At 45.5% G+C, this 25,762-nt stretch overlaps 1 protein-coding gene across 1 annotated transcript in view; it reads left to right on the top strand.

The window, feature by feature from the left end:
* Positions 1–25,762, top strand: part of LOC143925646 (uncharacterized) — a 73,331-nt gene that overhangs the window by 20,905 nt on the left and 26,664 nt on the right. The window lies entirely within an intron of this gene.

Genomic DNA, 25,762 nt, shown 5'->3' with positions numbered 1-25,762 from the left:
GCTCAAACAGTTCGGGGGACTCCTCGGGAAGACATGGTGGGTCTAGGGAAGGAGTTACTTATAACATTGAAATGAGGGTTAGAGGATGCGTTGGCAGCTGCTTTGCTAGTACCCTGAGCCTGGGTGAGAGAGGATGAGGAGGATGAGGAGGGCTTGGTCATCCACTCTACCAAGTCTTCGGCATGATGCGGCTCAACAAGTCCAGCTGCTGAAAATAAGGACAAGCATGTCCCATGGCCATGTGCTGATGACGATGCACCGCATTCATGACCAGCACTGTTGTCTCTAGACACAGAGCCTGCTTGCCCTCTTTTATCGGCTCGCGCCTGTCTGTCTCTCCTTGTTGGCCTTCCAGACATAGTAATGGCCTGTAGGGAGATGGGAAAACCAGCAATTGGGTAGCTTTAGGTGCACACTGAGCAGATGACACAGTACACCGACTGTAATTACTGCAGCTGCCTGCCTGTGTTACAGAAACAGAACAACACCAGCACCAGCAATAAGGGTTAGCTTCAGGTGTATACTGTGCAGGAGGCACACAACACCCACTGTAAATGCTGCAGATGCCTGTATTACAGAAACAGAACACCAGCAATAATGGTATCTTCAGGTGTATACTGTGCTGGAGGCACACACCACCCACTCTAACTTCTGCAGATGCCTGTATTACAGAAACAGAACACCAGTAATAAAGGGTAGCTTCAGGTGTATACTGTGCGGGAGGCACACAACACCCACTTTAACTGCTGCAGATGCCTGTATTACAGAACACCAGCTATAAGGGGTATTTTCAGGTGTATATTGTGCTGGAGGCACACAACACCCACTGAACAAGCATTAGGTTCCCAAGCAACAAAGACATTGTCCCTGCCTATTCTGCTCTTTCCCTAACCACCGCAACACACTACATAAGGCTGCACTGGCGGCCTTATATAGTGTGGGGCATGTACTAAACCCCCCTGAGCCTGTGGCCAATCATGGCTCTCCTCGCTGCCGGCGCTGTGATTGGCCAAGCATGCGGGGTCACAGTGCATGCTTGGCCAATCAGGAGCCAACAATGCACTGCGATGGCGCAGTGCATTGTGGGCCGTGAGCGCCACACGAATATGGCGTGAACCCTAATGAGCGCAATGGCAGCATTTGATGGGGCACAGTAGCGGTAATTGATGGGCACACTGGCAGCAATTAATGGGTGCAGTGTCTGCGCTTGATGGGCACAGTGGCTGCGTTTGATGGGCACAGTGGCTGTGTCTGATGGGCACAGTGCCTTCAATTGATGTTTTTTTTTCAGTTTGTTTGCGCCACCTGTCCGTTTTTGACCCGGACAGTATGGGTTTGGAATGCTGTGCCCAGGTTTCCCTTCTGCCTGATACCCAGACACCAGTGCTGCTGACAGGGGGTACCATGGGGCCTCCTGTAGGGGCTCGAGAACACAGGGGGACCCAGGGATATCAAAGCGGCGGGTGGGGGGGGGGAGAGGCGACAGGCAGCTGCTGGTGCGGTATTTCTTAGTAAAATACATGTTTAAAAACAATACACTCACTCTCCAAGTCAGAGCTGTAGGCATGTCAGTCTGTAAACTCCGCTGTCCCATTCTCCCGATTCATGCTGCTGTTATCACTGAATCGCGGGAGGAAGCCGAGGATACAGAGATGCGGGGAAACTGCAGTGAGCTGTCAGATAGCCTGGGACGCTGTGACCAATCAGAGCGTACCGGAGGCTTAGCCACACCTCCATCATCAGAGGCTGACAGTTCACATGAGTTTCCCGCAGCTCTCTGTTTCCTCCTGAGATTCAGTGATAACATCAGCATGGATCGGAGGGGAGAATGGGACAGCAGACTTCACAGACTGATATATAAGCTCTGATATGAAGAGTGAGTGGATTGTTTTTTCAACATTTAATTTATTAAAAACATCCGCACCAACAGCTGCCTGTCGCCTCTCTCTCTCTCCCCTATGTTTTGACTCCTCTGTAATTGCCCCTCTCCTCTTAAATTTCCCCCCTCCTCTGTAATTAACCCCCCTCCCACCCCCTGCTCCGATCCCCCTGCTGTCCGGATCCCCCTGTGTGCTGGGGCCCCCGTGGTACACCCTGTCAGCTACCATGGGGGGTATTGGTGGGAGGATGATTTGTGATGGTAGGGGAAGAAGATTTGTAATAGGAGGGGATGGGGGATAATGGCACCCCAATCACAAAGCAAAACTTCTTTTGGGTGACAGGCATCCCACAATTCCGTTTGCGTTATTTTGCCGCGATTTTTCGGGTGACAATCGCGGCAAAATCGCGCCGCGGTTGGTGTGCCATGCCGTACGCCGCTAAAGTGTTCGGGTTTGGCTTGAAGAAAAGGTGGCAACCCTAAATAACTCGCATATGAGCCTTTAAAATTAGCACTTTTGATTTTTCACGTTCGTGTCCCATAGACTTTGACGGTGTTCGCACCAATTTTTCGTCTGTTCGCAAGTTCTGGTGCGCACCGAACCCAAGGTGTTTGGTTCATCCCTAATTAAAAGTCAGCAGACACACTTTTTGTACCTGCTTAGTTTTAATAAACAAACAAAAAACGATTTGAACACAGCTTAACCAGTTCCTGACCAGCACACGCCGATGTACGTTGGCAGAATGGCACGGGCAGGCAAATGGGCGTACCTGTACGTCCCTTTAAATTTGCCGCCCTCCCCTTCTCCTCGCGGTCATGGGGCGGATGTGAGAGAGGGGAGGGGAGGGGCCTGACGGCGGCGTCCTCGTGGGAAATGGTGGAGGTCCCGAGGAGCAAGCCGGAGGTGAGCACAGTGAGAGGGTGCTCTGCTCCGGCGTAAAGAACGAGCAGCCGTGCCGACCCCCAGCGTCGTCCCCCCGCTCGAGCCCCGTTAACGGTGAGCAACAGGTCGGTGGCCGGCCTGTCCGTACAACCTCCCGCTTTGGAGTAAGCAGGGCGGGAGTGTCTGAAGAGAGCAGCGGCACAAGTGGCAGATCGAGGAACAGTATCAAGGTGGACGGGAGGTAGGATTCTCTCCTGGAGATAGTGGTGATTCCCACGGACCCCCCCACGATTCCACTCCGATCCCCGGTCTCCTCTGAGAGGACACAGAGGAGGGGAAACAAGGTTAGATCTTTCCACTTGGATTTTGTTTTTGATGTGACTGAACGTACTTGCAGACAAATGCAGTATCGGGACGGACAGTGTAATGAGACAAGATAAGTGATATTGTTGAGGTCTGTAAGGGAAGAAGTGGCAACTCTGGTAATATAGATCCCGATCCCAGGAGACAGTGGTGTAAACATATGAGGGACTGGATTTATGCATTCGTTTGATTTTCCGTTTGTTTTTGCCTCTACTGGCCTGGCTGTGTCAGCATCTTCCCTCCTCTCTCTTTCCCATGGTCTGCAGAAGTGATTTAAAGGGACAGTACCACACCTCACATTCTATATCTACACGAGAAATGTAATAAATATGGTAGATAAAGTCTGTAAAACTGAGGCGCTGCAGTGATAGTATAAGAGAAGTTTTCAGTGCAGGAACTGCCCAAAACAAGAAATAATAACACAGAAAACCGGAAGAGAGAAGGAGGTAAATGTTTGTAATTTAAAGTTTGGGACCCAGGAACTCGGGCTTAATGTACATTGGGCGGAGGATTTTGTAACTCCTTCACCCGATACGGTGGTTTAATCACCCCGCAGCGGTCGAACAAAAGTAACCAAAGGGACAGTACCTTTATTTATTTAACCACTTTCAGACCGGACCATTTTGCTGGTAAATGACCAGAGGTCTTTTTACACTTTGGCACTGCGCTGCTTTAACTGGTAATTGCGCGGTCATGCAATGTTGTACCCAAACAAAATTTGCGTCCTTTTCTTCCCACAAATAGAGCTTTCTTTTGATGGTATTTGATTGCCTCTGCGATTTTTATTTTTTGCGATATAAACGTAAAAAGACCGCAAATTTTGAAAAAAAATGATATTTTCTACTTTTTGTTATTAGAAAAATCCAATAAACTCAATTTTAGTCATACATTTAGGCCAAAATGTATTCAGCCACATGTCTTTGGTAAAAAAAAAGTCAATAATTGTATATTTATTGGTTTGCGCAAAAGTTGTCACATCTACAAACTAAGGTACGTTTTCTGGAATTTACGCAGCTTTTAGTTTACGACTGCCTATCTCATTTCTTGAGGTGCTAAAATGGCAGGGCAGTACAAAACCCCCCCAAATGACCCCATTTTGGAAAGTAGACCCCCTAAGGAAATTGATAAGAGGCATGTTGAGCCCATTGAATATTTTATTTTTTTGCCTCAAGCGATTGAATAATGACAAAAAAAAAATATTTTTTTTTTTTTTACACAAAGTTGTCACTAAATGATATATTGCTCACACATGCTATGGGCGTATGTGAAATGACACCCCAAAATAAATTCTGCTGCTTCTCCTGAGTACGGGGATACCACATATGTGGGACTTTTTGGGAGCCTAGCTGCGTACGGGGCCCCGAAAACCAAGCACCGCCTTCAGGCTTTCTAAGGGCGTAAATTTTTGAGTTCACTTCTCACTACCTATTACAGTTTTGAAGGCCATAAAATGCCAAGATGGCACAAAACCCCCACAAATGACCCCATTTTAGAAAGTAGACACCCCAAGCTATTTGCTGAGAGGCATGTTGAGTTCATGGAATATTTTATATTTTGCCACAAGTTGCGGGAAAATTACAAACTTTTTTTTTTTTTTTTTTTTTTTCACAAAGTTGTCACTAAATGATATATTGCTCACACATGCCATGGGCATATGTGAAATGACACCCCAAAATAAATTCTGCTGCTTCTCCTGAGTACGGGGATACCACATATGTGGGACTTTTTGGGAGCCTAGCCGCGTACGGGGCCCCGAAAACCAAGCACCGCCTTCAGGCTTTCTAAGGGCGTAAATATTTGACTTCACTCCTCACTACCTATTACAGTTTTGAAGGCCATAAAATGCCAAGATGGCACAAAACCCCCACAAATGACCCCATTTTAGAAAGTAGACACCCCAAGCTATTTGCTGAGAGGCATGTTGAGTCCATGGAATATTTTATATTTTGCCACAAGTTGCGGGAAAATTACAAACTTTTTTTTTTTTTTTTTTTTTTCACAAAGTTGTCACTAAATGATATATTGCTCATGCATGCCATGGGCATATGTGAAATGACACCCCAAAATAAATTCTGCTGCTTCTCCTGAGTACGGGGATACCACATATGTGGGACTTTTTGGGAGCCTAGCCGCGTACGGGGCCCCGAAAACCAAGCACCGCCTTCAGGCTTTCTAAGGGCGTTACAGTTTTGAAGGCCATAAAATGCCAAGATGGCACAAACCCCCCCAAATGACCCCATTTTGGAAAGTAGACACCCCTAAATTTAGGGGTACACTAGTGAGACTAGGTAATAAATGGCGGGTGCCCTGAAACTATAAAAAAATAACTAACCAACCAGCGTCACCTGTAACAGTTATATGGTGATCACTGGTGAAAGGGTTAACTAGGGGGCAATCAGGGGGCTTTATGCGGTAGTATATGGGGGTCCCTGGCGCTATAAAAAGCTGCGGCGAACCTAAATACCTACCTGCCTAACTAGCGTCACCTGTGACACTAATACAGCGATCAGAAAAACGATCGCTTATTAGGCTGGGTTCACACTGGAGCGATGCGGGAACGCCACGAATGCGCGGCGGGTTCCCGCATCGCATGCCTCCCGGCGGCAGTTCACACTGCCCTATGCGAACTGCTGGGAGTGTCAGTGAAATGTTACTGACACCCCCAGATCAGTTCGCATATCGCAGTGCGATCTGCAAACTCGGATCGCATGGTGTGAACACCCATGCGATCCGATTCTGCTGCGGGCCAAAAAAAGGGTCCCGTGCGAATTTGCGGCGGGTGCGGCGGGTGTGGCGGGTGCGGCGGGTGCGGCGAATGGCTGAACTCGAATCGCACAGAGATCGGATGTGATTTGCACTGCAGTGCGGTGCGAATCACATCCGTTCTCAAACCGCTGCAATCTGAACCCAGCCTTAGTGACACTGGCGACGGGGGGTGATCACGGGGTTAAACCTTTATTGGGGGGGTTAGGGGGGTACCTTAGAACTAAAGGGGGCTAACCCTAACTGCCCTAACAGTTATTAGTCACAAATGACACCCGCCGGGTGATCAGGGGGTTAAACCTTTATTAGGTAATAAATGGCGGGTGCCCTGAAACTATAAAAAAATAACTAACCAACCAGCGTCACCTGTAACAGTTATATGGTGATCACTGGTGAAAGGGTTAACTAGGGGGCAATCAGGGGGCTTTATGCGGTAGTATATGGGGGTCCCTGGCGCTATAAAAAGCTGCGGCGAACCTAAATACCTACCTGCCTAACTAGCGTCACCTGTGACACTAATACGGCGATCAGAAAAATGATCGCTTATTAGGCTGGGTTCACACTGGAGCGATGCGGAAACGCCGCGAATCCGCGGCGGGTTCCCGCATCGCATGCCTCCCGGCGGCAGTTCACACTGCCCTATGCGAACTGCTGGGAGTGTCAGTGAAATGTTACTGACACCCCCAGATCAGTTCGCATATCGCAGTGCGATCTGCAAACTCGGATCGCATGGTGTGAACACCCATGCGATCCGATTCTGCTGCGGGCCAAAAAAAGGGTCCCGTGCGAATTTGCGGCGGGTGCGGCGGGTGCGGCGGGTGCGGCGAATGGCTGAACTCGAATCGCACAGAGATCGGATGTGATTTGCACTGCAGTGCGGTGCGAATCACATTCGTTCTCATAAACCGCTGCAATGTGAACCCAGCCTTAGTGACACTGGCGACGGGGGGTGATCACGGGGTTAAACCTTTATTGGGGGGGTTAGGGGGGTACATTAGAACTAAAGGGGGCTAACTCTAACTGCCCTAACAGTTATTACAGTCACAAATGACACCAATGCAAAAAAAAAAAAAAAAATGACATTGGTGTCACTGTGACTGGGGGGCAGGGGTAATTGGGGGGGTGATCGGGGGGTAAAGGGGGGGTGTGAGTGTGCCTGGCATGTTCTACTGTGTGTGTAGAGTGTTGGTGCAACTCACTGATCCGCTCTCCTCCGTGTCGGAACGGAAAATACCGACACGGAGGAGAGAATACATCACTTCCTCTCCTGTGTTTACATTACAGGAGAGGAAGTGATGTCACGGGGGATTTCCATTCGTCGAGAGCGATCGCGAGGGGGTGGCCATGAATGAATGGCCGCCCCCTCATCCCGGATCGCTCTCGAAGAAATGCCGACCGCCGCAGGCACCGGGGGGGGGCCCGATCGGGCCCCCCACCCGCGGGCAGGCAGGGACTTATATATACGCCCATATGCCTGCCCGTGCCATTCTGCCGACGTATATCGTCGTGCGGCGGTCGGCAAGTGGTTAAGCTACCTTAATTATGGTCTTTAAAGGTTGGAAATCAGTGGTAGCGTGGTAAAAGTACAAGAGAACCCCCCATTAAGAGAATCTCTTGAAAGGAGGACCCTGGGAAATCCTGGGGAAAAGAAAGATAAAGGAGAACATGAAGGGAAAAAACCCTAAAACAAATGAGCCCAAAAATTCAAGGGAGAGTTTAAACTCCAGTTCGATTCAAAGATATTTAAAAGAAACAAGTCAAAAAAGCCCGGGACCCGAGGGAAAACAAAGAGGGGTGAGAGAGCGGAGGAAGGAGGTCGGAAAACCGGAGGGGGCAAAGTGAAATATATGAAATAATAATGTACGATATTTCAAAGTCTTAAGTATATGTTGAGATCGATCAATCTTGTGCGACGAATTTCCTTAATTAGATCTGAGTCAGCGTAATTCAAAAAATGTGTATTTATTTGTACACATTTAAATAGAAAAAGTATACTTACAAAAAGAGTACAATAATAGTAATTAGTATCTTTCTTTCTTATTCAATATATCATTTGTATCTTTAAAATTGTCTTATGGTACAATTCAGTTAATGCCATGTGGCCTATCTAAAATGGCGGAATAACCCTTTGTATGCTGGAAGGCTGTGTGCAAGACATGTGTCTTTCTTATATGCTGCTGAGCTTCCAAGACACATCTGCCTAGTTGAGAAACCAGGATTCAACAGGAAGTCTCCCTATCTAACTTTTGTTTATATAAAACAGACTTCTAATTTCGCGTCAAAAAGACAGACCCTCCTTCACAAGGGTATGGCTAAGGAGAACACAACTCCACATTCTAATGACAGGATGTAAGGGGGAAGGGAGAATTTAGACTTAGACTCTAGAAAAATATTGTCTCAACTTACATAGGCCTCCTCACTTACATATAAAATGACTTTCTAAAAACATATATATAATGAACTGGAGAATATAACATAAACAACATTTATCAAAATCCTGACAGGTTTTAAATATTTACTTCTTCAATTATCGCAAGTCATAACATAGAAATTATTGTCTCAAAGGTTCCTTTCACACAATATGGAGAATTATATTCTGAATAAAGTATAATCAAGCCAATTAAAATTTAGATATTAAGAATATAACACAAAGGGAGACTCTTCTGGAGAGGAGGTAGATCAGGAGAGTGGAAGAAGGCAGGAAGGGAGCTCCCCTCAGATACCCACAAAGGGGGAAATGCAGGAAATGTTCCTGAAACTAGAAAACATAATTAAAGCGGAGATCCTAACTGTAAGGAAGGATATGGGGCACTTACTGAGGCGAGTGGAGGAAATGGAGGAACAAACAGGAAGACAGGCCAGGGAAATACTGGATTTAAAAATACAAGTAAAGAAATCGCAGGAAGCGCATAGAGAGATCCGATATAAGATGGAGGAGCAGGAAAATCAAAATCGAAGACAAAACCTGAGAATTAGATCACTACCCGAACAACAGGGAGAAGAGCTGGGCACAAAAATGGGAAAGATATTCAATCCCTTATTGGGAAAAGAAGAAGGGACAGAGTTAAAACTAGAACGTGCGCTCAGAGTAAGGAAACCTCAAGGGTTGAGGGAAGAGGTACCGAGAGATGTAATAATAAAGCTCCAGCTATACGAAGAAAAGGCTAAGATTTGGAGTAAGCTCAGAGGTCTACCTCCAATTCAATATGAAGGATCAACGTTACAGGTCTTCCAGGACCTGGCACCGGGAACCCTGGCACGTAGAAGAAGACTAAAGCCTTTATTGGACCAACTGAGAAGTGCAAACATAAAATACAGTTGGGGTTTTTCGGCAGCGCTTCTAGTGCAGAAGGAGGGGAGGACGCTTAAGCTTAAAACCCTAGATGAAATAGAGGACTTCTGTAATAAAATAGGAATTCCAATCCCCCTGATCCCGTTAGATCCATGGGAGGTGTAGGGACTGAGAGGTACAGGAAGGGGGAATTGCTTGTAACTTAGTAGATGTATAACTGTCTCTCCTGATTCTCCCGATGTTCTCTTGATTGTGGGGCTGGGGGGGGGGGGGGGGGAGTGGTTGGCGGGAAAAGAAGGGGACTGGGGCCTATGGGGAGAGGGGACGCAGTCAAGGTCATACCCTAGGAGATCGGGCTTGCAGAAGGAGTAAAACTCACTATGCAAAGCAGAGGCCTGGATTGGGCCGGAAGGGTGGGTGGTGGGGGGAGGGAAGGAAGGGATGGGGGGGGAGGGGGGGGGGAAAGGGGGGGAAATGTTCCTGGCAGGAGAGGGGAAGAGGGAATGAAAAGGTAAATAAGGAAGAAAAGAGAGGGGGCTCTAAGGTATGTCATAAGGTGCAGAACAAATTTTCCCAGGGTAGGATCAGATGGCTGAGATAAAGTTTGTGACATATAATGTTAAGGGTTTGAATTCTCCAGATAAGAGATTCAAACTTTTAAAAGAACTACAACAATATAAAGCAGAAATAATTTTTCTACAAGAGACGCATCTAACACAAGATACAAATGTGAAACTGTACTCTGAAAATTACCCAAACTGGATTTATGGAGACTCGCCAATTAGGAGGGCTAAGGGAGTGGCAATTGGGTTCGAGAAGGGTATAAAATACGAGGTGTTCGATAGGCTGATTGACCCAGAGGGGCGATATATATTCTTAAATGGGAAAATAGGGGATAGAAATATTACCCTAGCTAATATATACTGCCCAAATAAAAATCCAGAGAGATATATGATACAAATACTGGGGAGACTTGCGGAGTTTAAAAAAGGAGATGTAATAGTGGCAGGGGATATTAATTTCTGTATGGACCCAGCATCTGATAGTACGTCCGGTGCAAAGGGGAAGAGTGTGAGGAGTGCAAAAAAAGTGAGGCTTCGGTTGAGGCGAAGCCAACTGACAGATGTCTGGAGGATACAGCACGAAAAAATAAAAGATTACACGTTTTTTTCCCCAGTGCATGGGACGTACTCCAGGCTGGACTACATTTTGGTGGAACACAGGTTATTGGAGTCGGTTATGGAAACAAAAATAGAAATAGCAACTTTTTCAGACCATTGCCCGGTGGCTATGAAGATGAGGATACCCGGGACACAGAGATGCCCCTTTACATGGAGGTTAAATGAGGAGCTCCTCTGGGATAAGAAAACGGCGGAAACAATACAGAAAGAGATAGAATTTTATTTTATGACAAATGATACAGGGGAGGTATCGGGTGCTGCCCTCTGGGAGGGCCATAAGGCTTACGTTAGGGGTGTCCTCGTCTCCATAGGGACCAGGAAAAAAAAGGAAAGAAAAGAAGAAAAGGAGAAGTTGATTAGAGAGGTCCACAGTCTGGAACAGGAGCATAAAAAGCAAGGGGGCCAACAACAAGAGATCTTCCATCGATTGATCAATAAGAGAGAGGAACTTAAAATAAAATAGGAAAAAACCTAGCGAGACAAGTGAAAAGTAAAAGAGGGGTCAATTTTATTGACAAAATAAAGGATAAGAATGGTAAAATGGCATATACCTCTAGAGAAATAGCAGAAGTATTTAAACTTTACTATGAAGCTTTATATAACGTGGAAAAGAAAGGCGAACAGGGAAAAGGGCAAACGGAGAAAATGAAAGAATTTATGCGTAAAGCTAAAGTACCCCGTTTGAAAGAAGGGGAGAGGGAGGATATGATCACTGAAGATGAAATTTATATGGCTCTAAAAGAGACAGCCTCGGGGAAAAGCCCGGGCCCAGATGGGTTTGTAACCTCGTATTATAAAAAATTTAAGGAAACCTTAGTCCCCCAATTATGCAAATACATCAATGGAATAGGTACCGAATACGATATGGGGAGAGAAACATTGCGAGCCGCGATCACATTGATCCCGAAAGAGGAGAAAGATCAAACATTATGTGGTAACTATAGGCCGATTGCTCTGCTAAATACAGATGTAAAGCTATACGCCAAAGTAATAGCAGCAAGACTTAAAAGAAATATGACAAATTTGATACATCCGGATCAAGTCGGGTTTATCCCGGAGAGAGAAGGCAGGGACAATGGAATAAGGGCATTGCTCCTCATCCAAGCATTAAAAGACAGTGGGTCCCCAGGTCTATTCCTGTCAATTGATGCTGAAAAAGCATTTGACAGGGTAGACTGGGGACTCATGCTAGAAACACTAGAAGAGATGGGGGTGGGCCCGAGGATGTTATACTGGATCAAGGCATTATACAAGAACCCACAAGCGACAGTAAAGGTCAATGGAGAATCTTCCACATTGTTACAGATGGGTAATGGCACCAGACAGGGGTGTCCATTGTCACCCCTGCTGTTTGCGATTTCCCTGGAACCTTTGCTGGCTGTAATCCGTAATAACTCAGACATCAAGGGGATCAGAATGGGAGAAGAGGAGCACAAATTAGCCGCATACGCGGACGATGTGCTCTTCTTTATTACAAACCCCAGGATAACGATTCCGAACCTGCTAAAGATACTTGAAGAATTTGGACAAATCTCTAATCTAAAAATTAATCTTGGAAAATCAGAAGTTTTAAACATAAACATCTGTAAACAAGAAGAGGAGAGATTACGAGCACAATTCTTCTTCCCCTGGCGTAAAGAAATCAAATATTTGGGAGTTTTCCTTTCAAACACCATAAGAAAAATATACCTGAAAAATTATATCCCTTTACTAGAGGAAATCAAGAGTGAAATAAATAAAATTTCATCTAGTCCCCTTTCGTGGTTAGGTCGGATAAATGTGGTAAAAATGATTTTAGTCCCGAAGATAATATATAAATTTCAAATGATACCCATTGCACTCCCTGCGACCTATTTTGTAGTTTTAAGGAAGATAATATCGAAGTTTATATGGCAAAATAAAAAACCGAGAATCTCGTTCGCGGTACTAAGGAGAGGGAAAAAACAAGGGGGAGTGGCAGCCCCGGATATAAAAAGATATTATAATGCAGTAGTTTTGTCACGGGTGGTAGAGTGGGCGAAAGAGGTAAACGAAAAAAGATGGGTCGGCATAGAAAACACGCTCTCTCAAACACAATTAGGGAGAATAATATGGAATCCGCCACAATATAGGACACTGGTTTCAAATACACACAAAATCACACGACAAGTTTTTAAACTATGGGACCAAATACACATGCAAAAAAAATGGGGTTACAATTCACCTTTGATTTTTTTGAAAGATAACGATTATTTTTCACCAGGACAACGAGAAATAGGGGGAAATTGGATACTAAAAGACAATGCACAATTAAAAGATATTTTAGTAAAAGATAAATTAAGCACCTTTCAAGCACTAAGAGAAGACACAGAGTTAATGAGGATTGATGAATGGCGGTACCTCCAGCTACGAATGTTTGTTTTAAAGCTACCTCATCCCTTACGGAGTAAAGAAGAACTAAGACCTTTTGAACAATTATGTCAGAAGGATAAATTAACAAAAAAAAGAAAAAATATTGGTTCGATCTATAATATAATCTCAGAGGGGGATGAACTGGAGGAACCGGCATTCATTAATAAATGGGAAAAAGAATTGGGGGTACAATGTAACACTCAAAACAGAAAGAAAATATTAACATTAACCCACTATGCGGGGAGAGGGAGTAAACTGATAGAAACAAATTACAAATGTATAGCAAGATGGTATGCCACCCCTGACAAACTAAGTAGGTTTAGAAACGACCAATCTTCGGAGTGCTGGCGAGGATGTAAGTCTATCGGGAGTATGGGCCATATATGGTGGGACTGTCCCATAATTAAAGAATACTGGAAGAGGATAATCGATATAATAAAGGTGGCTACGGGAAAAGTAATCAGAGAGGACCCATGGATGGTGTTATTTCATGGGACAGAGGAGACAATAAATCAATACAAAACATCATTAGTCTCTATATTACTTGATACTGCAAAAAGTCTTATCCCGAGAAAATGGCGAGAGAAAGAAAGTCCTAAAATCCAGGAGTGGATCTGTCGGGTAAACGAAGTACAACATATGGAAAGTAGGGAGGGAGGTGACGAGGAATCAGCTATAGAGGAAGAGAGGGACAGGAAATGGGATCTCTGGGAAAAATTTAAAGGGTCATGGCGATATGTGGAGGAGATAACACAAGAGTAAAAGCAGGATAGGAAAGGTGGAAGAGAGGTCTAAAGTAGAACCCCGAGGGAAAGTAATCAGGAACAGAAAGGGAGGAGGGAGGGGATAGACGAGAGGATAAAGGGACAAAGAAAGGAGGAGGCCCGACTGAGAGCAGACGTCTGATGAGTTGTTGTAGGATCTGGGCTGCTGCCCCCTTTTCTTTTACCCAGAATGGATTTAAAAGAGAGAGGGATTGGGGGGAGGGGGTAAAATAAAGTGAAGAAGTAGGGCGAGGGATGGTAAGGGGTAAATCCAAGGGATAGCGCAGGATAACTTGGCACTATATTTATTCTATATGTATGATCGAACAAAGTCTTTGATTGTTAAGATTAACGTAAAAGATGAGCTACAATGATGTGATGCGAAGACGAGGAAAACTAAAATGAACGCTAAGTTGATTGGTGCCTCGCAGATAAAATCGCTGATGTAGTTAAAAAAAAAATAAAAAATTTGCCGCCCTGCCATCAGGAGTGCACTGCCGGCGGCGTGCTCCCGTGCTGGTCGGGACCCCCGTGAGTCCGGTCGCGGGTCCCGTGGACTCGATCGCCACGGGCATACCCGCGATCGTCTCACAGGGCGGCCGAATGAAGAAATTCCGTTGTAAACAGCATTTCTCCATTCTGCCTAGCAACTAGGGACGCTGATCTCGGCTCCATGTGATTGGAGCAGAGATCAGTGTTCACTAAGTGAAAGCCCAGCCTCCAACAGTTAGTAACACACCCCTAGGAACACTTAACCCCTACACTGCCACCTACTGGTTAACCCCTTCACTGCCAGTGTCATTTACACAGGAATCACTGCATTTACATAGCAGTGATTGCAGTATAAATTACAATGGTCCTAAAAATGTGTCAAAAATGTCCGATGAGTCTGCCATAATGTCACAGTCACAATAAAAATCGCTGATCGCCGCCATTACTAGTAAAAAAAAAAAAATTATTAATGAAAATGCCATAAAACTATCCCCTATTTTGTAAACGCTATAACTTTTGCGCAAACCAATCAATAATCGCTTATTGCGATTTTTTTTACCAAAAATATGTAGAAGAATACGTATCGGCCTAAACTGAGGGAAAAAAATGTTTTTTATATATTTTTGGGGGATATTTATTATAACAAAATGTAAAAAATAATGCGTTTTTTTTTTCAAAATTGTCGCTCTATTTTTGTTTATAGCGCAAAAAATAAAAACCGCAGGGGTGATCAAATACCACCAAAAGAAAGCTCTATTTGTGGGAAAAAAAGGACGTCAATTTTGTTTGGGAGCCACGTCGCAAGACCGCGCAATTGTCAGTTAAAGCGACGCAGTGCCGAATCGCAAAAAGTGGTCTGGTCTTTGACCAGCAAAATGGTCCGGTCTGAAAGTGGTTAAATGTTGTTACCAGTGCCAACAGAGTAATATGGAAGCCAAGAACTCGCGTAACCGAATACATGTTATAACACTTCTGGGATTCCTTTGTTTCTTCTGGCTGCATTGTGCAATAGAGTTTTGATTTCCTGTTGGTTGAGTAGGAAATCGAAACTACTAGCAGCATAATATAAAGAGCTCCGTGTTTATAACTAAGTCAAAGTGAAAGTAACAGTACAGAAGCCGTGATAACTCTCGGAGGAACGTGAGTACACACTTTGCTTTTCACAGCTATAATTTAAAGTATATTTAAAGTGTAAGCCAAAACTGTTGTTGTTTTGGATGGAGCATAAAAGGACTAAAGTTTTCCCTGCTGTTTGTGTCCCTGCTGGAGATTCACCCTCTCTAAGGCTGGATTCACACCTATGGCAGTTTTAGTGCTTTTTGCATTTTGCAGATTTGCTCTACAGTCCATTTATCATGGATTCCTATGGAAACCCGTTCTGTAGTGCAAATCTGCAAAATGCAAAAAGCACTAAAACTGCCATAGATGTGAATCCAGCCTTATTGTCTTGGTGAGAATTGTAGGCAAGACTAAAGTTTTTGAGTTGTCTTTAACCACTTCAATACAGGGCACTTAAACACCTTCCTGCCCAGACCAATTTTGAGCTTTCATCGCTGTCGCACTTTGAATGACAATTGCGCGGTCATGCTACACTGTACCCAAATGAAATTTTTATCATTTTTTTCCCACAAATAGAGCTTTCTTTTGGTGGTATTTGATCACCTCTACGGTTTTTATTTTTTGCGCTACAAATAAAAAAATACCGAAAATTTTGAAAAAAAAAATATTTTCTTTTGTTTCAGTTTCAAATCTTTGTAAATAAGTACGTTTTCTCCTTCACTGATGGGGCTACACTGATGGGCACTGATAAGGTGGCACTGATGGGCACCAATGAAGTGGCACTGATGAGGTGGCATTGATGGACACTGATAGGCGGCACTGATAGGCGACACGGATGGGCGACATGGATGGGCGACACGGATGGACACTGATAGGTGGCACAAATTGGCACTGATAGCTGGCACGGATTGGCATGGATGGGCGGCACAGATGGGCATGGATAGGCGGCACAGATGGGCATGGATAGGCGGCACAGATGGACATGGATAGGCGGCATAGATGGGCATGGGTGGGCACTGATAGGCGGCACAGGTGGGAACTGATAGGCGGCACAGGTGGGCACTGATAGGCGGCACAGGTGGGCACTGATAGGCGGCACAGGTGGGCACTCATAGGCGGCCCAGGTGGGCACTGATAGGCGGCACAGGTGGGCACTCATAGGTGGCACAGGTGGGCACTCATAGGCGGCATTGGTGTTATACTGTACTAATGGATGCCAATCATTGCCAAACAATAATGCATGCCAATCAGTGATGCCCATTGTGGACACTGATTGGCATCCATTATGGGCACTGATTGGCATCCATTGTGCTGACTGGCATCCCTGGTGGTCTAGGGAGGATTACCTTTTCCCTGGTGGTCTGGTGGCGTCCCTGGTGGTCCAGTGTGGGCATCCTTGGGGGGGGGCTGTGCTGATAATCGATCAGCACAGACCCCCCCTGTCAGAGGAGCAGCCGATCGGCTCTCCTCTACTCGTGTCTGACAGACGCGAGTGAGGAAAAGCCGATTACCGGCTCTTCCCATTTACACTGTGATCAGCCGTGATTGGACACGGCTGATCACGTGGTAAAGAGTCTCCGTCGGAGACTCGTGTCACACTGACACCCCGCAACAACGATCGCCGCGATGCGCGCCCCCGGGGGCGCGCAGCGGCTCATAATCCTGAGGACGTCATATGACGTCCGATCAGGATTATGAAACCACTTTGCCACTGTCAATTTGTAATAGGGCGGGCGGCAAGTGGGTAAAAGAAGAGGTGAAGGGAAATCTTCCATTAACCACACCTATGCATTTTTAGTGCATTTTGCAGATTTGTGTGAATCCAGCCTTAATCCCCCGGGCCTCTTTCTGTGATTTGTTGGTTACAAGTTAAAAACATTTTTTTTTGCCAGAAAATTACTTACAACCCCCAAACATTAGATATTTTTTTTCTAACACCCTATAGAATAAAATGGCGGTCATTGCAATACTTTCTGTCACTCCGTATTTGAGCAGTGGTCTTACAAGCGCACTTTTTTGGGAAAAAATACACCTTTTGAATTAAAAAATAAGACAACAGTAAAGTTAGCCCAATTTTTTTTTTTTATATTGTGAAAGATAACGTTATGCCAAGTAAATTCATAACCAACGTGTCACGCTTCAAAATTGCACCCGCTCGTGGAATGGCAACAAACTTTTACCCATCAAAATCTCCATAGGCACCGTTTAAAAAATTCTACAGGTTGCATATTTTGAGTTACAGAAGAGGTCTAGGGCTAGAATTATTGCTCTCGCTCTACTGATCATGGAGATACCGCACATGTGTGGTTTGAACACTGTTTTCATATGCGCTCGCTTCTGCGTGCGAGCTTGGCAGAATGGGGTGCGTTTACATTTTTTTTTTTTATTTCTTATTTATTTTACCTTTTATTTTTATTTTTACACTGTTCTTTAAAAAAAAAAAATGTGTCACTTTTATTCCTATTGCAAGGAATGTAAACATCCCATGTAATAGAAAAAAAGCATGGCAGGACCTCTTAAAGAGGAAGTAAACCCTGATGGGTTTTACTTCCTCTTTGATTCCCTGCGAAGGTAAAGCATAATGGACTACTGTGCATCACATAGTAGCCCATTATGTGTCACTTACCTGACACAGGAGCCAGCGAAGTCACCACTGTCCCCTTGTGTACGGAGCCTCCATCTTCTTGGTGGGTCTCACTGCTCCGGCGCTGTCATTCGACGGAGCCGCGATGACGTCACTCCCACGCATGCGCACGGGAGCCGCCACTCTCGGCATATCGGCGTTAACATCGGCACGCTCAGTGCACCTGCGCCGTAGACAGCAGTGCCTGTCTTTTGGCAAATATCTCATAAACCATATAGGTTTAGGAGATATTTCTTGGACCTACAGGTGAGCCTTAATCTAGGCTTACCTGTAGGTCAAAGTGGTTTGTAAGGGTTTACAACCACTTTAAATATGAGATCTGGGGGGTCAAAAAATCCTCAGATTTCATATTTACACTAAAATGCAATAAAAAAAAAAAATGTTGTCATTTGAAAAATAAATAGCCCTTTAAGAGCTATGGGCGGAAGTGACGTTTTGACACCGCTTCCGCCCTGCAATGATATGGAGACGGATGGGGGCCATGAGCCCCTCACTCGTCTCCATGTCTAGCCAGGAGAAGGATCTGATCGCCTCCTCCGCTACGACGGCTCCGGTAAGTGGTGGACGGCACCGGAGTGCGGCGGGGGTGGGCCTCTCCCGCCACCGATAAAAGTGATCTTGCTGCGAATCTGCCGCAGAGACCACTTTTATCTGAATGCGGACCGCCCTCTGAAGAAGAGGCTACCTGGGTTATGGCAGCTATCTGCTGCCATAACAATGATATCTCTCTTCAAAGTACAGATGTAAAACTGCGACAGGCGGTCCGTAAGCCTCGCCATTGCCATCAATGCAGCAACCTCACCACTGCCATCAATGCAGCAGCCTCACCACTGCCACAATGCAGCAGCCTCACCACTGCCATCAATACGGCAGCCTCGCCATTGCCATCAATGCAGCAACCTCACCACTGCCATCAATGAGGCAGCCTCACCATTGCTATCAATGCAGCAGCCTCACCACTGCCATCAATGCAGCAGCCTCACCATTGCTATCAATGCAGCAGCCTCACCACTGCCATCAATGCAGCACCCTCACCATTGCCACCCTCACCATTGACCTACAGGTAAGCCAAGATTAAACATGTTCTAGTGACAATAGTCTAAGGGAAGATGGGGTTGATTTATTAAAGGCAAATAGAATGTGCGCTTTGTAAAGTGCAGTTGCTCCAAAGCTTAGTAAATGAGGTAAGACTTCCCTTTGCAAAGAATATTCAATCACGTACAAGGAAAATAAAAGAAACAGCATTTTTGCTTGCACGTGATTGGATGATGGAAGTCGGCAGAGCTTCTGCTCATTTACTAAGCTCTGGGGCAACTGCACTTGCAGAGTGCACAGTCTACTGTATTTGTCTCTGGGATATGAAATTAGAGGCCAACGATAGAAACAAAAAAACATATGGCAGGGGTCTTAATTATTTTTTCCAAAACTGAAAAAAAAAAAAAAAAAAAAAAAAAGATTGCTGTAAAGAGACCCTATCACCAGCTTAAAAACTGTGCCGGTAAAAACACAAAAAACAAGTACTGAACATACTTGCTGCATTTTTTAAATTTTTCCGTAAAGTTTTTTTATCCACTTCTAATGTGCCTCTGACTATGCTAACACATTTCATAACTCAAGGAGGGTCAATTCCTCAGCATAGCCCCCATCTCTCTATTGCAAGTATATACTGTATTCATTGGCATATAACACTCACTTTTTCGCCATGAAAATCGGGTGCAAATAGCGTGTGCGTGTTATACACTGATACTTCAATTTTAGCTGACTCGGAGGGGACAGGGAGGGGGGACGGGACGAGCGCCGTCAGATTACATACAGGAGAATCTCCTGTTTACTGGGCGGCCTCTGTAATAGGAAATACCGTCTCCTATGCCGCTATTGGACCACTGTTCTGTCAATCATAGGAGATTCTTACTGTATGTAATCTGTCGGCGCTCGTCCTGCCTCCTCCTTGTCCCCTCTAGGCTGCAGATGGACATCGATCAGGCTGTACTGATGGCAATGGTGAGTCTGCTGCATTGAAGGCAATGGTGAGGCTGCTGCATTAATGGCGAGGCTGCTGCATTGATGGCAATGGCGAGACTGCTGCATTGATGGCAATGGCGAGGCTGTTGCATTAATGGCAATGGTGAGGGTGCTGCATTGATGGCAGTGGTGAGGCTCCTGCATTGATGGCAGTGGTGAGGCTGCTGCATTGATAGCAATGGTGAGGCTGCCTCATTGATGGCAGTGGTGAGGTTGCTGCATTGATGGCAATGGCGAGGCTGCCGTATTGATGGCAGTGGTGAGGCTGCTGCATTGATGGCAGTGGTGAGGCTGCTGCATTGATGGCAGTGGTGAGGTTGCTGCATTGATGGCAATGGTGAGGCTGCTGCATTGATGGTAATGGTGAGGCTGCTGCATTGATGGTAGTGGTGAGGCTGCTGCATTGATGGCAATGGTGAGGCTGCTGCATTGATAGCAAGGGTGAGGCTGCTGCATTGATAGCAAGGGTGAGGCTTCAGAATTGATGGCAATGGTGAGGCTGCTGCATTGATGGCAGTGGTGAGGTTGCTGCATTGAATGCAAGGGTGAGGCTGCTGCATTAATGGCAATGGTGAGGCTGCTGCATTGATGTCAGTGGTGAGGTTGCTGCATTAATGGCAATAGTGAGGCAATGGTGAGGCTGCTGCATTGATAGCAATGGTGAGGCTACTGCATTGATGGCAGTGGTGAGGTTGCTGTATTGATGGCAATGGCAAGGCTGCTGCATTGATGGCAATGGCGAGGTTGCTGCATTGATGCCAATGGTGAGGCTGCTGCATTGATGGCAATGGTGAGGCTGCTGCATTGATGGCAGTGGTGAGGCTGTTGCATTGATGGCAGTGGTGAGGCTGTTGCATTGATGGCAGTGGTGAGGCTGTTGCATTGATGGTAGTGGTGAGGCTGTTGCATTGATGGCAGTGGTGAGGCTGCTGCATTGATGGCAATCGTGAGGCTGCATTTATGTGGACTGATGAGGCTGCATTGATGGCACTTGTGAGGCTGCAAATGGGCATTGATTAGGTTGCATTGATGGCAATAGAATGGTGAGGTTGCAGATGGGCCTTATTTTGCTTCAAAAATGTAAGTTTTATTCATGAAACTTCCCTCCTAAAATGAAGGTGCGTGTTATACGCCGATAAATACGGTAAATACTGTCTGTGCTGGCCAATCCCCTTGCTTCTCCTACCTACATGACCTTCTCTGTAGCTGCTCTGGGAGGAGCAAAGGGAAATAATGGAGGGAAATACAGTGGTGTGAAAAAGTGTTTGCCCCCTTCCTCATTTCCTGTTCCTTTGCATGTTTGTCACACTTAAGTGTTTCGGAACATCAAACCAATTTAAACAATAGTCAAGGACAACACAAGTAAACACAAAATGCAATTTGTAAATGAAGGTGTTTATTATTAAAGGTGAAAAAAAATCCAAACCATCATGGCCCTGTGTGAAAAAGTGATTGCCCCCTAAACCTAATAACTGGTTGGGCCACCCTTAGCAGCAACAACTGCAACCAAGCGTTTGCGATAACGTGCAATGAGGCTTTTACAGCGTCCTGGAGGAATTTTGGCCCACTCATCTTTGCAGAATTGTCCTAATTCAGTTACATTAGAGGGTTTTCGAGCATGAACGGCCTTTTTAAGGTCATACCACAACATCTCAATAGGATTCAGGTCAGGACTTTGGCTAGGCCACTCCAAAGTCTTCATTTTGTTTTTCTTCAGCCATTCGGTGGTGGACTTGCTGGTGTGTTTAGGATCATTGTCCTGCTGCAGAACCCAAGTTCGTTTCAGCTTGAGTACACGAACAGATGGTCGGACATTCTCCTTCAGGATCTCTTGGTAGACAGCAGAATTCATAGTTCCTTTTATCACGGCAAGTCTTCCAGGTCCTGAAGCAGCAAAACAGCCCCAGACCATCACACTACCACCACCATATTTTACTGTTGGTATAATGTTCTTTTTATGAAATGCAGTGTTCCTACTACGTCAGATATACTTGGACACACACCTTCCAAAGAGTTCCACTTTTGTCTCATCGGTCCACAGAATGTTGTCCCAAAAGTCTTGGGGATCATCAAGATGTGTTGTGGAGAAATTGAGACGAGCTTTGATCTTCTTTTTGCTCAGCAGTGGTTTTCTCCTTGGAACTCTGCCATGCAGGCCATTTTTGCCCAGTCTTTTCCTGATGGTGGAGGCATGAACGCTGACCTTAACTGAGGCAAGTGAGGCCTGCAGTTCCTTGGACGTTGTTGTGGGGTCTTTTGTGACCTCTTGGATGAGTCGTCGCTGCGCTCTTGGGGTAATTTTTGGCGGCCGGCCACTCCTGGGAAGGTTCACCACTGTTCCATGTCTTCGCCATTTGTGGATAATGGCTCTCACTGTGGTTCACTGGATTCCCAAAGCTTTGGAAATGGCTTTATAACCCTTTCCAGACTGATAGATCTCAATTACTTTCTTTCTCAATTGTTCCTGAATTTCTTTGGGTCTCGGCATGATGTGTGGCTTTTAAGGATCTTCTGGTGGACCTTACTGTGTCAAGCAGCTCCTATTTAAGTGATGTCTTGATTGTGAACAGGTGTGGCAATAATCAGGCCTGGGTGTGGCTAGAGAAATTGAACTCAGGTGTGGACAACCACAGTTATAGTATGTTTTAACAAGGGGGGCAATCACTTTTTCACACAGGGCCATGATGGTTTGGATTTTTTTTCACCTTTAATAATAAACACCTTAATTTACAAATTGCATTTTGTGTTTACTTGTGTTGTCCTTGACTATTGTTTAAATTGGTTTGATGTTCCGAAACACTTAAGTGTGACAAACATGCAAAGGAACAGGAAATGAGGAAGGGGGCAAACACTTTTTCACACCACTGTACTTGAGTCTGCTGGGCCTGCTGACATCACTCATCTCCCAGAAGCAGTCTCAGGGCTTTTGGATGTCTACACAAGGTAGGCAATATTACCCCAATATATATGTATTAGGCATTAAAGGACAATCTTTCAAACAGCAAGTAGCATCTCCGAAGGATGGAGGGTAATAATGGTTAATGAAAAACAAAGAACCGCACTCCAATGATATTGGGTCTTCCATCCAACTTAGATTTACCAGACAAAGTTCATTGTAACTTGCCCGGGACCGATCTAACCAATGAGTTTTACCCTTGTGCGGGCCTAATTGTCCCTTCAAATAAAAAAAAAAGAGAACACCAAATATCAAAAATCTCCCAAATACCAAAATCCTCTGGAAGCCAACGATTGACCATGGAGCACACCGAGTTATTGGTCCAATATGGCACCACTGTCTAGCTCCCACAGACCATTGAAACACATTGAGGAATAGTTCTTGACAGCGGTGTCATATCGGACCATTAACTCAGTGAGCTCCATGTTTGAGTGTTGGCCTCAAGTGGATTTTTGCCATTTGGAAGATTATCCTTTAACCAATATTATCTTCCATCTTTGTGAGTAATAGTCCATCCTAATAATAAAGGCGTTTGTTTTTTTGCAAAAGAAAAATTCTCTTTTATATAAGTGATGATTAAACCCACTCAAGTGTAAAAGGTGTTAAAGTGAGGTTCCACCCTAAAGTGGAACCTCCGCTGATCGGAACCCTCCCCCCTCCGGTGTCACAATTGGCACCTTTCAGGGGGGAGGAGGGTGCAGATACCTGTCAAAGACAGGTATTTACACCCACTTCCAGGCATAGACTCCCACGGAAGTCTACGCCTCTTCCTGTCCCGGCGTGCTGTCTGCTGGGACACACACGGGTCCCAGTGACAGCGCGGACCATTCCCAATGTGCTGCGCGACTTGCGCATGCGCAGTAGGGAACCGGGAAGTGAAGCCGCAACGCTTCACTTCCTGATTCCCTCACCTAGAATGGTGGCGGCAGCAGCCGAGAGCCGAGCGATCGATCGGCCTTGGCTGCCGACATCGCTGGACCCGGAACAGGTGAGTGCCCATTTATTAAAAGTCAGCAGCTGCAGTATTTGTAGCTGCTGGCTGTTAATATTTTTTTTCACAGTGAAATCCCTCTTAAGTATGGTGGGAAAGGTTACAGTGCACTTTATCTGGTTCATCGAAGTTGGATGAAAGATCCAATATCATCGGAGTGTGGTTATCTGTTTTTCATGAAAGTGGTTGTAGAGTCAGAAGGTTTTTCATCCTAATGCATTCTATTTATTTAGGTAAAAAGCCTTCTATGTGCAGCAGCTCCCCTAACACTTACCTGAGCCCCATCTCGATCCAGCCATGTTGCAGCAGAGTCTCAGCTGCCCAGGACTCTCCCTCCTTATTGCCTGAGATGGCAGCGTGGTGCCATTGGTTCCCACTGCTGTCAATCAAAGTCAGTGAGCCAATGAGGAGAGAGAGGGGAGAGGGACTGAACCACGGCTCCATGTCTAAATGGACACACAGAGCGGCGGCTGGGCTTGGGCGCTCCCATAGCAAGCTGCTTGCTGTGGGGATCACTCGGCAGGGGGGAGGGACCAGGAGCACTGGCGGGGGAACCCGAGAAGAGGAGGATCTTGGCTGCTCTGTGCAAAACCATTACACAGAGCAGGTACAGTATGTATAACATGTTTATTATTTTTAAATGAAAAAATCTGAGACTTTAGTATCACTTTAACTTTTTGTTGAGTTAAGGGGCTGGAAAAAAAAACTTAGTTTGAAATGGAAAGTTATTATAGTTGTTGTTGTAAAAATTGTTCAAAAGAACATTTAGTGTAAACAGATGGAGGGGATGTGGTTTTGAGCAATGTGGGTTTAGAAACTACATATTTACATAGTAGGGGAGATTGAAAAAAGACACACGTCCATCAAGTCCAACCTATGTATGTGATTATATGTCAGTATTACATTGTATATCCCTGTATGTTGCGGTCGTTCAGGTGCTTATCTAATAGTTTTTTGAAACGATCGATGTCCCCCACTGAGACCACCGCCTGTGGAAGGGAATTCCACAGCCTGGCCGCTCTTACAGTAAAGAACCCTCTGCCTAGTTTAAGGTTAAACCTCTTTCCTTCTAACTTTAATGAATGGCCACGAGTCTGGTTAAACTCCTTGCCACAAAAAAGTTTTATCCGTATTGTGGGGTCACCAGTATGGTATTTGTAAATTGAAATCATATCCCCTCTCAAGCGTCTCTTCTCCAGAGAGAATAAGTTCAGTGCTCGCAACCTTTCCTCATAACCAATATCCTCCAGACCCTTTATTAGTTTTGTTGCTCTTCTTTGTAATCGCTCCATTTCCAGTACATCCTTCCTGAGGACTGGTGCCCAGAACTGGACAGCATACTCCAGGTGCGGCCGGACCAGAGTCTTGTAGAGGGGAGAATTATGTTTTTTTCTCTGGAGTTGATCCCCTTTTTAATTCCAATATTCTGTTTGCTTTGTAAGAAGCAGCTTGGCAAACTGTTCCCCTTTTCTTTATACCCATATTTATCAGCGTATAACACGCACACCCAAAGTTTAGGAGGGAATTTTAAGGAAAAAAACTTTTAGGAGGGAAGTTTAAAGGGGTTGTAAAGGTAAATGTTTTTTCACCTTAATGCATTCTATGCATTAAGGTGAAAAAACATCTGACAGTCCCGGCGCCCCCAGCCCCCCCGTTTTACTTACCTCACCCCTCGAAAATCCTGCGCTCGTCCCCCAACGTCCTTTCCACCATTCAGCCTGGCCGCTGATTGGCTGGAGTGGATGGATGGAAAGCAGCGCAGCCAATGGCTCGCGCTGCTGTCAATAACATCCACTGACGCGTGGAGCGCCGGGGGCGGGGCCATGTGATACAGCGAGTGGCTATAGCCGCCGGCTGTATCACGGGAGCGCGCCCGCAGATGCTTCTCACCATGCGAGAGAGATCGCATGAACGTGAGAAGCACCTGAGGGAGGAAGCTGAGACAGCCGCCGAGGGACCCCAGAAGAGCAGGTTCGGGGCCACTCTGTGCAAAACGAGCTGCACAGTGGAGGTAAGTATAACATGTTTGTTTTTTTGTTTTTTATTATCTTTACAACCCCTTTAAGGAAAAAAACTTGCATT

This window comes from Lithobates pipiens, unplaced genomic scaffold (assembly GCF_037356315.1).
Source record: "Lithobates pipiens isolate NorthernLeopardFrog02 unplaced genomic scaffold, aLitPip1_a1.2 Scaffold_22, whole genome shotgun sequence".
NCBI lineage: Eukaryota > Metazoa > Chordata > Amphibia > Anura > Ranidae > Lithobates > Lithobates pipiens.
Note: the sequence above shows the minus strand (reverse complement) of the source record. Positions and strands in the feature narration are given on the sequence as shown.